The sequence below is a fragment of the Mastigoproctus giganteus genome, chromosome 6 (genome assembly GCF_048544385.1).
Source record: "Mastigoproctus giganteus isolate SK-2022 chromosome 6, ASM4854438v1, whole genome shotgun sequence".
In the NCBI taxonomy this organism is placed as follows: domain Eukaryota; kingdom Metazoa; phylum Arthropoda; class Arachnida; order Uropygi; family Thelyphonidae; genus Mastigoproctus; species Mastigoproctus giganteus.
Genome location: NC_143580.1, coordinates 131091760 through 131109111, shown reverse-complemented (window position 1 = coordinate 131109111; position 17352 = coordinate 131091760).

Genomic DNA, 17352 nt, shown 5'->3' with positions numbered 1-17352 from the left:
TCTGGAAGTCAGCTAATCTGGTAAGAGGTTGGCACACGGTATCACCCGGCAAACATCACTGAAAGGTATCAATATGGCGGTCGAGGTGTTCTCATCTGGGGAGGCGTTACCTTGGATGGATGTACACAACTCCAGATACTGGAAGGCCGTACTGTAACCGGTACACGCTACTGTACTGAGGTAATCCTTCCCTATGTGCGTCTGTTCGGTGGTGCAATTGGCCCCGAGTTCGTGTTTATGGATGATAACGCAACACCCCATCACAATGCAGCTGTTGATATGCTTTTGGAAAGTGAGACATTGTTCGTATGGATTGTCTGCCCGTTCCTCGATCTAAATCCCATCGAACACATACGGGACGCTCTGGGGAGACGCCTAGCGGCACGTCCACACCTACCAGAAAATGTTCACCAGCTGAAGATAGCGATGACAGAGGAATGGACGATGTTACTGCAAGAACTTAACAACAACATTGTTCTAAGTATGGATAGGCATTGCAAAGTCTGCATCGACATTAGGGGTGGCCATATGTCTTACTGAGGACCACCTCTTCCCTTTGTTCCATCTTTGGAAGTGATGCATCTGTATCATCGCAGCCAGTTCTATGTTGCCATTTTTGAATAAAGTCTCTCGGTATCGTTTTGTTTCCATTGTTGTGCCGGTGTTGTTGCCCTATCATTTCTGTACCTCACGAGGTTCCTTTTGTAAGCTTTTCCGATATCTAGGCCAGTGCTATAAGAAACTACAGGTGAAAACCTGACTGGTCCTTAAGTTTTGCACGCAAGTGTATTGCAAGGCAATACTTGAAATCTAGCCCTCTTGTATGTCTGTTTACATCAACTTGTCTCGGATATTCCCCAATCTAAGTGAATAGCAGAATAATAATAATAAATTTTCTATTTTTATTCCGGGACGACCACACCACATAAGGTCAGAAGATTTCAAAAGATAAAAAGAATACATTAATTCACCGTATTTATTTAATAGTCCCGCGAGCTCGAACCACAGTCACTCAAAGCGCGTGTAGTTGTGGTGCTTTTGCGCTGACCACTCGGCTACGGCGGGCTAGAATACTGCGAAGGTTGGTTATGAAGGTTAAAAATAAGGTTCTAGTTTAAAGTTCAGTGATTCGTTTATTTAATCAGTAAATGCCCTTCGAGGTGACATGCTTTTTTTAACTATATTTCACCATTCCATTTTTAAGTCGAAAGGATAATCGAATAGATAGAGAGAAAAAAAAAAAAAAAAAAAAAGGACTACATTTGTATTTGCTCATGTTCGCCAGAAGTATTCTCTTCTGTCCACTAAACTATCAATTAAACTATCATCAGCCTGCTTATAATTGTGTGCTTTACTATAAACCATTTGCGCAAACTCATCAATTATACGGCAGTAAGAATTCAGACAGAGCATGGGTTTGTTAAGGGAAAGTCTTGTCTGACAAATGTGATTGGATACTATGATGTAGTTACAAAGGAACTGGATGCAAAAAATAATTTTGATATTATATACAGTACTTGGATTTCAGGAAAGAGTTTTAGATTGATGCACATGGAAGACTGCTGTTCAAATTGGAGAAGTATGGTATTAAGGGCAAATTGCTACAATAGATAAAAGGGTAGTTTGTTTTGTTTTTTTTTATGAAAACCCCAAACACGAAAGGTATCAAAACCTATAGTACTTTGTACCGTGCATGGGTTGAAGGAGAAGTATGGGGGGAGGGGGATGCCGGAAACTTTGCTCTAGAGACTAAACATGGGTTTCACCACTTCAAGCCTCCAATAAGCAAAGTGGTGGTATTTCACCGGTTGATGAAAGTCATCTACCACCTGTGAGTCGGAGAATAGAGTGAGTGGTAATGAATGCACGCTGCTTTTCGTGGACTAATGTTATTAATGGAGTCCCGCAGGGTTCGGTGTTGGGCTCACTGTAGTTTTCTATATTTATCAATGATATCACGCTTAATGTCGAAGTTTGCAGATGATACAAAGGTTGTCAGGGTTGTTAATGAAAGTAATGGCAGAGTGCTACAGCAACAGGCTCGAGAAAATTTGGGTAGATGGGCTGAGAAGTGGCAACCGAAGTTTAACATTGACAAATGCAAAGTACTGCATATGGGCAGTAGTAACCCCAGAGAAACGTACGACTGTGTGGTAATACACTTAGGGTGGTAGAAAATGAAAAAGATATGAAGTTTTCTTAACAATGCAGCCAGGCTGCCAGAGCAGGGTCATGCGGGATTGTCAATGATACACAGGAATTTTGCAAGTAGTGAAAATCGGAGCAATATGGCCTTAGTTGCTAATGCTCCTTAAAACCAAATAACAAACAAACAAACAAACAAGTAGTGAAAAGGAGGTGATTATCCCTTTGTATAGGGCAATGGTCGTGCCATGCCATGAGTACTGCATACAGGTCTGGGGGCCTCATTTTAGGAAAGATGTAGAGTTGCTTGAGCATGTACAGGGAAGGGAAACAAGATTGGTGAGGGTAACAAAGGGGTCCACTTACCAAGAAAGGCTTAAATTATGCAAATTTCAGCGTCTGGAGACTAGGTACCTGCGAGGTGATTTGATTGAGGTGTATAAGGCATTGAATGGATTGAGCACGCTGAAATCTGATGGGATTCTTCCGCTTGCTCAGATTAAGAACATGAGGGGCATAAATCCAAATTAACGAAAGACGGTTGTAAAATAGATGTGCGGAAATTTGCCTTTAGCCAGCAGGTGGTTAATTGCTAGAACAAACTTCCATCTATCGTTGTGAAACTTGATATCTTAAATAAATTCCAGGAGGAATTGGACAAACTTTTATAGGGAATAGATGTGTGAAATTGGTTTTTTTTTTTTTTTTTTTGGTTGAAGCTACGTAAGCTCATACGCTTACTTTCTTGCATCACATGTCACCACTACTACTACTACTACAGTACTTAAATTTGTGTTTAACAATTAGCTCATTAAATTCTGATTATTATTATAAATTCAATTTCAGGTTGGGACTATTCAAATGATATATGACATATTTGTTGATTCAAAACGCGAAGATAATATCGTGAACAAACATATTAGCATTAGCATTTGTAGGGCATATGATGTAAGAAAGCAAGCTTATATTGCTGATGCAATATAAAAAAAGAAAAAAGAAAAAAGAAAAACAACCTTCCGATTTCACACATCCATTCACTCCAAATGTTTGTCCAGTTCTGCCTTAAACTTATTTAAGTTACTGACCTCCACTACAATAGTTGGAAGTTGGTTCCAATTATCAACCACCCGTTGCCTAAAGGCGAATTTCCGCACATTTATTCTACAACTCTTTCCTCAATTTGAATTTATGCCCCCTCAGGTGAATAATTTGAACAAGAGAGAGAATGCCATTAGCATTGAGCTTGCTCAATCCATTCAAGGTCTTATACACCTCAATTAGATCACCTAGCAGGTGCCTAGTCGCCAGAAGCTGCAATTTGCAGGACTTAAGCCTTTCTTCATAAAACCAGACCTCTGTTCCGCTCACCAAACTCGTTGCCTGTCTCTGTACTCGTTCCAGCAGCTCTACATCTTTCCTAAAATGGCATCCAGACCTGTATACAGTACTCAATGTGTGGCTTGACCACTGCCTTATACAAGGGGACAAAAATCCCCTTATCCCTGCTAAACCAAACTAAACTATGATATTTAGGCCACCAGATTAATTAAATTCATCTGCTGTGTTGTGTATGTCTGTTAATTGCGTGTGTTCTATTGTCGATTTGCCTTTAGCCCAAATAATATCAAAATTATTTTGATATTATATACAGTACTTGGATTTCAGGAAAGAGACCGACTAACTCAGCCACGGAGTGAAAAAGAAAGCGCATTAAAGTTTCTCGTCATCGAGGGGATTCGAATCCGGACCTTTTCCACACGGTGTGGGGAGGATGGTGCCGATGCCACTGTGCTACAGGACAGACGCTTATCCTTGCTAGCAAAATTCATGTATATCATCGACAAAACACCATCAGCTACTCTTGCAGCCTTTCTACACTGCTTAGAAAACTTGATATCTGACCATACAATTACCCCCAGATCCTTTTCATTCTCCACTACCCTGAGTGTAGCACCCAGTTGATACGTTACTCCGGGGTTATTGCTACCCATATGTAGTACTTTATATTTGTCACTGTGAAACTTCAGTTACCACCTCTCAGCCCATCTGCTCAAGTTTTCCAGATCCTGCTGCAGTAGCGTACTATCTTACTTTCATTAACAACCCTAACAACCTTCGTATCGTCTACAAACTTAGACATTATCCCTGATATATCTTCATCAATATCATTGATAATACCGAAAACAACAATGGGCCCAACACCAAACTCTGAGGGACTCAACTAATAGCATTAGTCCATAAAGAGCAGTGTCCATTAATAACTACTCTCTGTCTTCTTCCACTCAATTATCCTTTTATCTATTGTAGCAACTTGCCCTTAATGCCATGCCATACTGCTCCAATTTGTACAGTAGTCTTCCATGTGCCACAATATCAAAAGGTTTCCAAAAATCCAAGTACTGTATATGATATCAAAATTATTTTTTGCATCCAATTCCTTTGTGACCACATCATAATATCCAATCAAATTTGTCAGACAAGACTTCCCCTTAACAAACCCATGCTGTATCTGAACTATAACTGCTCTCTTTTCTAGATGATCCTACATCATTTCCTTAACCAGTGACTCCATTATTTTCCCAGGAAGAGAAGCTAGACTAACAGGGCTCTAATTACCCGTTTCACCCTTTGATCCCACTTTGTGAATTGGGGACACATTTCACATTTGCACAACTCTCGTCCTTGGGGACCTCCCCTGATTCCAAAGTTTTCATAATTATGGCTAAAGGTCTGCTTACTTCCTTTGCTGCCCCCTTTAATATAACTGGATAGATTCCACACACTCCAGGTGCCTTCCTTATGTTTAACTTCAACAATTTCTCCTCCACTTTGATTTCAGTTTTTACAAAATCAATTAGCTCCCTGTTAGAGTCTGATATACTTCTGACATTACCCTCCTTGAATAACTCCTCATTTGTAAATTTAGATGCAAAATATTCATTCAGTTTATCAGCTACTTGAACATAACCATCAACAGTCAAACCATCTATGTTAAGTGGCCCCCCATCTGATTCATCCTTTTCCTTCTAGAATTTACATAAGTAAAGAACGCTTTGCTGTTTTTCTTTCCATCCTTTCCCAAAGAGTTCTCGCAATCTGCCTTCGCCTGCCTAACCTCATTTGTGACTTGATTACAGACTAGCTGCCATAGGCTTCTGTGTCGCCTGATAATTTTATGCAACCCATGCATTTTTCTTCTCTAACACGAGCCGCATTAATTCATCAGATATCCATTTAGGCCTAAACCTTGAACAGTATTTCTTAGTTGGTATGAAAAGCTTAGTACCCTGCAAGATTAAGTCCATGAAGACTTCCCGTTTAGAATTCACCTTTGGTAACATCATCAGTTGATCCCACTATAGTCAACTTTACAAAAGCAAAAACCCGTTCCATTACTCCTAATGGTAATTACATCTTTAAGTAAATCCCAGATCACTGCACCGTGAGCACTGCCAAATGGTGGTTCCTTTATCTGCAAATTCTTAACGCAAAGAATCACTGTTGATAGTCAGATAAAGAGTATTAATCCCTCTTGTTGTCTCTCGAACATGTTACTGTAGAAAACAGTGATCCAATAAATCCACAAAAGTCTTGCTAGTGACCGAGTGATCAACCCACAAGTTCCAGTCAATATCAGGAAAGTTAAAATCCATTCTGATTTACTGGCTCACCTTATTTCTCTGCACAATTGCTCATTATACTCATCAGATTCATTAGGCCTATAAGACACACCTACTCTCATTTTCCCTTTCCCAGTGCTTATGTCTTACCAAACTGACCCAACATTGCATTGTCCACCAATGTCAATTGGATACACTTCCTTAGATTTTATGTGTTTCTTAACTAACAGCATAACCCCATTCGCCCTTCCTGTCCTGTCTATCCTTTCTATACACTTTGTACTCCCCAAATTCCTATTCTGCACTGCTTATATCGGTACGCGCTCTCTGGCATTAGCAAAGGCACATGATGCAAGAAAGCAAATTTATATAGCATCAGCCAAAAAAACAAAATAAACAAACACCCTTCTCATTTCACCCATCCACTTGCTCCAAATGTTTGTTTAGTTCTGCCTTGAATTTATTTAAGTTATCAACTTCTACAACGACAGATGCAAGTTTGTTCTAGAAATCAACCACCCGCTGGGTAAAGGCAAACTTCCGCACATCTATCCTACTACTGTCTTTCCTCAATTTGAAATTATGCTTTCTCATGTGATTATTCTGAGCAAAAGGAAGATTCCCATCAGTATTGAGCATGCTCAAACCATCCAAGGCTTTATACACCTCAATCAGATCACCTTGCAGGTGCCTAGTCTCCAAACACTGTAATTTGCAAAACTTAAGCCTTTCTTCGTTAGGGCAACACTTTGTTCAATTCACTAATCGTGTTGCCGTTCTCTGTACTCGTTCCAATAGCCCTACATCCTTCTTAAAATGAGGCCTCTAGACCTGTATACAGTACTCAAGGTGTGGCATGACCATTGCCTTATACAAGGGGACAATCATCTCGTTATTCCTCCTAGAAAAATTCCTGTATATTATTGACAAGACACCATGAGCTACTCTTGCAGACCGTCTGGACTGTCCAGAAAACTTCATATCTGCTTGCACAATTACCCAAAAGGACCTTTTCACTCTCTACCACTGTCAGTGTAGTTCCACACAGTTGATACGTTACTCTGGGGTTATTGCTTCCCATATGCAATACTTCACATTTGTCAATGTTAAACTTCAGTTGCCACCTCTCAGCTTACCTGCTCAACTTTTCTAGATCTTGTTGCAGCAGCTTAATGTGCAAACTTGGACATTAAGCCTGTTATACCATCATCAATATCATTAATAAATACAGAAAACAACAATGGATTCAACACCGAACCCTTGGGAACTCCACTAATAACATTAGTCCACGAAGAGCAGCGTCCATTGTTTACCACTCTGTGTCTTCTCCCACACTATCATCCCTTGAACCGTAGCAGCAATTTTTCTCCAATGCCAAACTGCTCCAAATTGTGAAGCAGTCTTCTATGTGCAACAGAATCAAAAGCCTTTCTAAGATCCAAATATATGATATCAAAATTATTCTTTGCATCCAATTCTTTTGTGACCACATAACAATATCCAATCAAACTGGTCAGACAAGACTTCCCCTTAAAAAACCCGTGCTGTGTCCGAGCTATAACTGAAGTCTCGTCTAGATGTTCCTGCAATGCTTCTTTAACCAGTGCTTACATTAATTTCACTGGAACGGAAGTTAAACTAACAGGTCTGTAATTACCTGTCCCTTTGATCCTCCTTTATGGATTGGAGTCACATTTGCACACCTGCAGTCCATGGATACATCCTCTGAGTCCAAGGAAGCTCTCATAATTATATTTAAGGATTTGCTTACTTCCTTTGCTGCCTCATTTAATACAAATTTGTATAACTGGATAGATTACATACACCCCAGATGCCTTTCTTATGTTTAACTTCAACAATTTCTCTTCGACTTTACTCTCAGTTATAACAAGATTATCTAGCTTACTGTCAGAGTTTAATACACCTCTGGTATTCCTCTACCTGAATAAATCATGTGTCAATGCAGATGGAAAATATTCATTTAGTTTGTTAGCTCCCTGAGCAGGATCATCAACAGTTGAACCGTCGATATCAAGTGGAACAATCTGATTCATTCCCTTCCTTCTAGAGTTTATGTAAGTAAAGAACTCATTGTTGTTTTTCTTTGTATCCTTTGTCAAAGATTTCTCGTAATCTGCATTTGCCTTCCTAACCTCCTATGTGACTTGGTTACAGATCAGGTTATACCTATCATAGGCTTCGATTTCACCTGTTAATTTATATGTATCCCATGCATTTTTCTTCTCTGCCACATGTCTAATTAGTTCATCTGACACCCATTTAGGCCTAACTCTTGAGCAATATTTCTTAGTTGGTATGAAAAGCCTAGTAGCTTCCAAGATTAATTCTTTGAATGCTTCCCATTTTGAATTTGCTATTGGTAACATCATCAATGAGTCGCACCGTATAGAACTTAAAAACTGTCTCAGACCACCATAGTCACCTTTACGAAAGCAAAAACCCTTCCCTTTACCCCTGATGGTAGTTGCCTCTTTGAGTAAATCCCACTTCAGCACACTGTGATCACTGCCACCTAGTGGTTCGTTTATCTGCAGATTCTTAATGTATGAAGAATCACTACTGATAATCAGTTCAAAAGTATTACTCCCTCTAATTGCCTCCCGAATATGCTGCTGTAGAAAACAATCATCCAATAAATCCACAAAAACTTTGCTAGTGTGTGACAACCCACAAATTCCAGTCAATATCTGGAAAATTAAAATCCCCCATTATAAGACTCTCTGATTTTCTGGCTCACTCTATTTCTCTGTACAATTGTTTTTTATTATACTCATCAGAGTCATTAGGCCTATAACACACTCCTACTCTAAATTTTACTTTCCCAGTGCTTATGTCACACCAAACTGACTCGACACTGCACTGTCCAGCCATGTCGACTTGCCGTACTTCCTTGGATTTTATGTGTTTCTTATTCAATAGTATAACCCCTCCTCCCTTCCTACCTTGTCTATCCTTCCTGTCAACATTGTACTCCTGAAATTCCAATTCTGCATTCCTTATATCTGTGTGACACAACGTCTCTGTTATTCCAACAATATCTGCCATTGAAGTTTTGACCAACACCTCAAATTCATCAAATTTATTTACCAAACTCCTAGCATTGGTGTACACACAAGTATACATGCACCCGTTTCTATTCTTAGCTACCCTAACACAGCCCATATATTTACTTGTTCCGCAATGACTCCGAGCAGTCTCTGGAATCCCCTGCACTTTGTTTTCCAGGCTGCTGCTCATTTCAATAGAAGTAGTGGAAGAATCACTTTCGCCTCAGCCAGTGGCTACTGTTAATCTATTAGTCCGTGTATCCCCCAAGTTAGCAGTTTGTCGACCAATCTAACTCTGCCTCGATAGCAGCTGCGAATATTCTTGCATCATTTCTATTTAAGTGTGTACCATCCCTGTAGAAGCAGTCTCTCCTGTTAACAAGCACAGACAAGGCTAAGAAAAATTCTACCCCTTGAGCCTTACACAATCTCTCCAGGGCGGAATTGATCGATAAGGCTCTCATCATATACTCACTCCTATCGTGTCTGGGCAGAATTGCAGACACTTTCAAATTGAACCCTAACTCATGGCTTTTTTTTCAACATTGACCTGTATTTGTTGAATAAATCTGCAGATCTCTTACTGTTAATGTCATTGGTGCCAATGTGTACAACAATATCATCTTTTGTGCCCTTAAAAGATGATATATGCTCTATAACGTCATCAACCTTTGCCCCTCTCAGACATACCCTGGTTCCGTTGCACCTATCCGTTTTGCATAATATGTTCTCTGCTTCCCTGACAATAGAGCCACCGATAACAGCTAGTTCCTTTGGGACTAGCGCATTCTGCCTTGGGGGTTGAAGCTGTGTTGCGTGTTGTTCAAGTGCAAGCTCTGTCATTGATGTGGGCAGCTGAGAGCTTGAGGGGCGCCTCAACTTAAATCCTTCGAGGTCATCCACCCTGTCCTTTATTTGGTTTTTAGGAGCATCAGCAACTAAGGCCATATTGATCCGTTCTGTCCTTCAAGCTCTCGTATAGGCCCAATTACAACGCTGAGTTGGCGCCTGATTTTCTCACACTCCTTACATCGCACACACACAAAGACATTCCCCATGGCAATATCATGTCCCGTTCATGATTGTCCACAAACATCAACTGCCAATAGCCATATGGCGATCTGAAGAGGGCACTCTAGCCCCTTCACCTTTAAACCTACTTCCTTGGGGGGAGGGTGGACATTTTCGTCCTCCTCTCCTCTCCACCCTATATCTTCTACTCTGGTGGGACATGGGCATGTCCCACTGAAAACTGGGGCTACCTACTCTATTGGCCCCATATTTCTGTCTTTCCCCCCAGCCTTCTGCCTCCCTCCCTTTCTATCTATACGCTAGCGAAAGCCCTACCCAAAAACTTAACATATCTAAATTACCTTACGCCCATAACTTGGCCTAGCAAAACTAAGCGATTCTACCCCTACGTCGACGCGTTTCTGTCTTTTTTTTTTTTTTTTTTTTTTTTAAGGTCCTAGCCGCCGAAATCTCAGGAAATTAAGTGGCAGGACCTGCCAGAGTGAAACATACTACTGGGTTCCTGGTCTGCCTCCACGGGGCGTAAGTGGGGCAACGTTGGGCCTCAGTAGGGGCCCAGCGGCTAAATGACCAGATGAACAACGGTACAAGGCATCACACATATACAAAGTCCATACACTTTTAAATCTCTGGCTTTTCCAGTCAACTGGTTCACCCACAATGTAAACTACGCGGAGATGGGGGGAACCCCTTGTGCCGTTTGACCCTAAACACACTTACACTTACACATCAAACAAGCAGTTCATTTCAAATGGCTGTGATTCAGAAGACAATCGCCCCCCCCCCCCTCAGTTTCCCCTGAGCCACAGCACTCCCATTAGTTTGAGCCTTTTGCTTTGCTGCTCTGGTCTGAGTCATGATTTCTGTTCAATTTCAAATATAATTCCAATACAAAATATAACGCTAAACTTATATCCCAATGCAGTTATCACACTATATATACAAATGTATTTCAGTATCGAATACTACCTCCGAGTTACGTTATATGACTTTCTTATCTCTTGTCAAGTTATATGTATTAATTTATAATGTTACGTTTGTAAAAACTAGGTCGTTATATGTATTTAGTTAAAAAAGTACAATTTAAATGACAATGAAATTTAATAATATTAGTAAATTTTACTGATTAATTGATACTACTATACTCGTTATGTAGTTTTACGTTAAACCTTACGCTATCTACTTCGGGGTATACGTTGTTTCGTATTACAATGACCTCAAGTTACGAACGGTAAATCTACGGGCACTAGTTATTAATTACTTTCAAAATCGCGCTATCTAAATTAAAAATAAACCACGGAGCCTGACTATGTCTATAAGCTGCTTATAGAAAATAATTTAATATAACAATTACGTCAAAAAAAACGGCTAAATATAATTAAAAACTAACGTTCGCGAGAGCTGCAAAACTTGTCCAACACATGGATTAGATACCCTTACCGATACTAAGGAATAACCTAAAAAATCTCTTAAGTTCAAATTAAACTAAGTATCGTTACTAGGAATATAAAGCACTTCTAGAAAATAAATTAATATGCCAATTTAAGTCAATAAAAACGCATAAATTTAAGATAAACTTCTCTGTTAGCTGGAGTCGCAAAAAACTTCGCCTGTTCACGTGTACTCTCGCACCACGTCTCTGATATCCCAACAATATCCGCTTTTGATGTCTTGGCCAGCACTTCAAATTCATCAAATTTATTTACTATACTCCTAGCATTGGTGTGCATGCAAGTATACAGGCGCCTCCGTAGTCAGGCGGCCAGGAGCAACAGTGCGTAGCACACGCTTCTTGTTTAGGCCGGGGTTCCAGCCCGTGACCACCAAATACGGAGGATGCGGAAAGGTCAGGGAATGCCCACCGCATATCCCAGGAGCAATATGGCCTTAGTTGCTAATGTTCCTAAAAACCAAATTAACGACAACAGCAAGTATACATACACTTACTCTTAGTTGCCCTAACACAACCCATGTAATCTTAGTTACCTGGTTGTAACGATGGTTGAATATAACTGTACGTTCAGAGAGATACATTCAATTTTTTTTTCTTCAAATTTGCTAATCTTTGTGACAATTTCCACTAATAACAATAGACCTTAACTCTGGCGCACGAAAACTACGTGCGCTAGAAAGTCAAACCATAATAAAGAACAGCAAACCCGCTTAAAAAATTACACGGTTTATGAAGCAGGTTTTCTATTCTTTTCTAAAGTATAAATTTTATTTGAGTGCTATAATTGGAAAATGTTTTAAAATGCAGAATGTATACATACCTTATTATAATCGAATGATAACCTCGAAGATTTAAACTCGAAAAACGAAGGTAAAACCTGCTACATTATGCTGCAAATATGTGTTAAAGTGTTAATGTAAATTATGCTGCAAATATGTGTTAGAGTTTATAATTCGCTGATATTTAATATTTATTTAAAATTTATTTATTTAAAGTCATATAATTAAAAATACACATTTCACTATTTCCTCAATAAATACACTGCTAGTAGTGAAGTCATTTATTAATTCTTTCAGATGGTTGAATGAAATACAGGTACATCCATTTCGTCTGTTTGTCCTGGTCTAAGAACTCAACTTCCAGTGGATGAATTTTCTATTTAATTTTTTTACAAAAATTTGTCGATCCATCCGAATTTTCATTAAAATCACACAAACAGAAATCCGGCACTTATTATTTCTTTTTTCCATTCAGTTTGTGTGAAAAAGAAATTCATTGATTAAACAGATAGAGATAGATGAAGCGTCTTATAAAAGTAAATGGGAAAAGAGTAATAAATTATGTTTATTGTATATTGTATAGTTACTATAATATATAAATTGATATTGTATAGTTACTATAATATATAAATTGATATTGTATAGTTACTATAATATATAAATTGATATTGTATAGTTACTATAATATATAAATTGATATTGTATAGTTACTATAATATATAAATTGATATTGTATAGTTACTATAATATATAAATTCAATAGTTACTATCGTATACAATATTCAATAGTTACTATCGTATACAATATTCAATAGTTATTCAATATTCAACTATAATATACAATATTCAATAGTTATTCAATATTCAACTATAATATACAATATTCAATAGTTATTATAATATATAATAAAGATTAAACAAATAAATAAATAAATATTATAGCGTAAAACTATAGAGTTTTATTAAGTCTTGTATAATTATAATCTTAATTGATAAGAAGATAACTATATTTACTTTTCACTTCTATAAATAACAGAAAAAGAAAAGGAAAAATTTTATTAATTTAAGAAAAAAATCGAATGCTCCTGAAATGCAACGCACTGCGTACATTACCTAACTTGAATGTAACGAGAATCGAAATTTAATGCACTCCTCTACAACATGAACGTTCTATACAAACAATACGTTTTTCAAAATTAAAGGATCTGTATGCTACCCTTAGTGGTCTTAAGGTTCTTATTTTAATAACTTTAATCTACATTTAAAGAATTTTCTGAAATTTCTAATTCTATATAATTGTTACAGAATTATGGTGACGTTGCCAAACTACTAACAAGTTTCAGATATTCTGTATCGGTAATTCTCAACCTTTTTTGCACTTGTGGAGAAGTAATTTTAAATAAAAGCAGGTCCGAAGGGCCGGAAGAAAGACGGGATTGCACTGGCACAGGTTAGGGAAGCAGTAGTTATGGGAACACTTCCTAGAGGATGCATGGGCTGCCATCTGCCGGTAGAATCTATAAACTACTTCCCCCATCTTGCTAAATGCATTTCAGTGTTTCAGACAACAGTTCCCGGTGTCCTGCATTCCAGTCATTCTTTCGTGAGGCAAGAACTACTTGCTGAAAGAAAGAAAGCAAAAAAAAAAAAAAAAAAAACTTGCAGCCGTAATTTCAGGCTTAGAGGAGTGGAAAGGGCAATTATAGCGACCAGCAGGAGAACACTGCTACAGGGCAACTTCCCCACAACAGATCATGACACTTGCCACCCCCGCCATGGCCCTCTTCTGCCTCAGGGTACCTCCACTTAGAGCTGTATACTTCGCCACTAAATTCTCAGAATTCCTCAAAAGTATGTTTCAAGCCTTAAACTGAAAGTCACCGTAGCAGTTACGTTTCATATTGATTGCGGGTGGTGTTTGTACCTTTCTTGGCTCCATAATAAATATCAGAATTGTTGGAACAATAACATACATTATGCATCGTAAGTCAATTAACATAAGTCAATTAACATTTGTATCAGTATTTTAAGATAAAGCATATCACAGGTTTATTTACCTGTGATATGCCTGTGATGTGATATTCATTAAACTACAAAAACAAGATCCAAGTTGTAACCAAACAAATATTTTCCAACATTAATTTTCGAAAGTGTCCTTATAAGTCTCAGTAAATAAAAGCATTCTTTATTGCGCATACTAACATCATTTGTTGCTAAAACATCATTCACTTAGAAAATTCCTTAGCAATAAATGTTAATTTTCAAAATGTTTAACGATATATGTTTAAGGCCATGCCGTACACATTTGCATTCAAATAACCACATGGGAAAAAAATCTGCATAGGTTCAATCGGAATGCCTCGAAACCCATTCAGTGATTGGCAGTGATCTGTCCATTTGTTGGGGGAATTTTTCGTAGAGAAATTCTCTTGCAAGGAGAGAATAATGTGCGGGCACTTAAAATAAACTTAAAATATAGAGCTTTTCCCTGCAGTCTGGGGGTAGCGTATTCTTGCAACATTTTAAGCTAGCTCTTTGAAAACTGAGTGTTCGCAAAAAAAAAAAAAAAATAAATAAATAAAATAAATAAAAGTCCAAACAGCCGTATCAAACAAATTCCCGTTCTTTCCTCTTCAATAAAAAAAAAAAAAAAAAGCAACCACCCCAGCACCTAAACGACTTTCAATTTGTGTTTGCCTATCCCCAGACTGCAGGGAAAGGCTCTACATTTTAAGTTTATTTTAAGTGCTCGCATATTATTCTCTCCTTGAAAGAGAATTTCGAAAGACCAACAATGCGTTCAATTTGAAAACCGAACTTATGGGTCAAAATGATTTCGATGAAAATCCTTCATTCTCTCCAATCTTTTGGACTCAGAAAATTCCATTCTTCTGTCAGGATCATTATAAAGTAAATAAATTTTCTCTTTATACTACGGGACGACCACACGGTCTGAGGAGATAACAAGAAACAGCAATGTATAAAGTAATCACGGAGATTTTAACCGCGGTTATTCACGTGAAAGCTTATACGGTATTTGTGTGCCCTCCCTATGACTACTCAGCTATGACAACCCGGAATATATTACATTTCTTATAACAGAATGCACGGTAATTTCAGTCAGTTGATGGCATCGCATTGACTTTTGATGATGCCTTGTAGAGGCGGGTTGGCGCATAAGTACACGCGCTTTGAGTGACATTGGTTCAATGTGCGTAACTTCATAAATTCGACCAGTAGTTTCTGCAAATCTGATAAAACGTAATCTAACCAACTAATCAAACTTCTCTTAATTTTTGGGGGGGGGGGGTAAATTGTTGATTCTAGAGGTTGCGGAAAAATTCACCACTGCTAAATATTTGCCATTTATAACAAAGTTCGCGTAACAAAAAAATAAAAACAATTCGGAATCTATGGATGAAAGTTTTAACAATATTCAGTTTTAAAAGAACTAAGTTATGACGCACCCTATATATAATATTTTGTCATATACCTTGTAAAAATAACAAAGTTCTTCTAGATTGTTGAGTGATGTTAATGGAAACTACGCACTGGATGTGAACACCGGGAAAAAATGAGAGTAGAAGTATGTTATGCGCTGATTCACTGTGATGCTTGTAACGGAAGGCCGCAGTAACCAAGTGGTCAAGCGGGTTGGCGCATAAGTACACGCGCTTTGAGTGACATTGGTTCAATGTACGTAACTGCTAAATAAGGTGCTATTTCTTAAATTCTCTCATTCTCTATCTTGTGAACTCTTCTTCCCGTGTGGTCGTCCCTGATTATAAACAGAAAATGTATGAAACATACAATCAGTAAATAAGAATGTCATATCAGGGGGATTTTAACATTACACGTCACTTGCAACTAATGGGTCAGTCGCTCATCCAACAGATGAGTATTTCTTGATTTAGTGTATAACTTTTTTTTTTTTTTTGTGAAAATCCCAAACACAAGATGTATCAGAACCTGTATTACTTAGTACCGTGCATGGGTAGAAGGTTGAAAAGATGAAAGATACTTGTTGACATTAGACTTCAATTTTTATACATTGTAATTTTCAGGAAATACAGGATTGTATGAAGGACAGTTGTTCTAGAAAACGGAAGATGAATAAATAAATAAATGAGGAAGAAGAAAAATTGGTTCTGTGAGTTTGAAGTTGGACAGTAAAAGGATGTTGACTGGTTGTGGTACGTGTTCGGACTTCTTTTGAAGAAAGAGCAGGAACTAAAGAAGTCAATTCAGAAGAACAGTGCCCATGGAAGAGGCATGCAGCAGAAACAGAACATCTAGGAGACAGAGAGTGGAGAGATGAGTCATTAATTAGCCTAACTACTAAATTAGCCTAATTTGGGACCAATATTCCATGGTAGGGTGGATTTGTGATTTGTACAGAATGAACAGCTGTTTGGAAGAAAAGAAACGCAGAGAGCGAAAGAGAAAATCCAATTTTTTTAGATGCAGAGGAAGCAATATTTAGAAGAAGAAGAAGAACTCTTTATTATATACAGCAATGTAAAGCCAGGGGTTTACATAAAGTTTGTAAAGCCAGGGGTTTACATAAAATAAATCACACAACATAATAAACACAAAAAAAAAAAACAGAAAGCATTATGACTCCTGAAAGGTTTGAACACTGGGATGATGGATTCAAGACAGTGACGAATAGGCCTCAGGGAGCAGGTTCTAGTGTCCTCTGACGTGGTCCTGGGAAGCAGAGGCAGATTTAACGGTGGGCGCACCGGGCGCGCGCCCTGGGCCCCGACTTCTGAAGGGCCCACGCAAAACCCCAACAAATTAGTTAAACATATTAGTTCAAAACTTTGTGATTATGCTATTATTATACTATTATTAATTATATTATACATATATTATATTCAAATTTTATTGGAAATAAAACATTAATAGTACATAATATTTTTTATTTATTTAAAAAATTGGTTAACATGTATTTTTATTTTCCCTGTCTCTCTCTTTTTTTTAAGGAGCCCAATATTTTTTTCTGCGCCCGGGGCCTCAACCGACCTTAATCCGCTCCTGCTGGGAAGGAAGTCGACCGAGTACTTTCTGCCTATATTCCTTGTCGACTGCGAATTTGTAGAGGTCGCCGTCCAAGGACTGTATGTTTTGCAGCATTTGCAGGGGTAACCGATCAGTTAGCTTTAACTGGTTTGGAATGGCCTGTAGGATTAGATTAGCCCTAAGGCTTGGGACCGGGATCCTCCATCCGCAGTTAGCCCAGAAATTTGGCA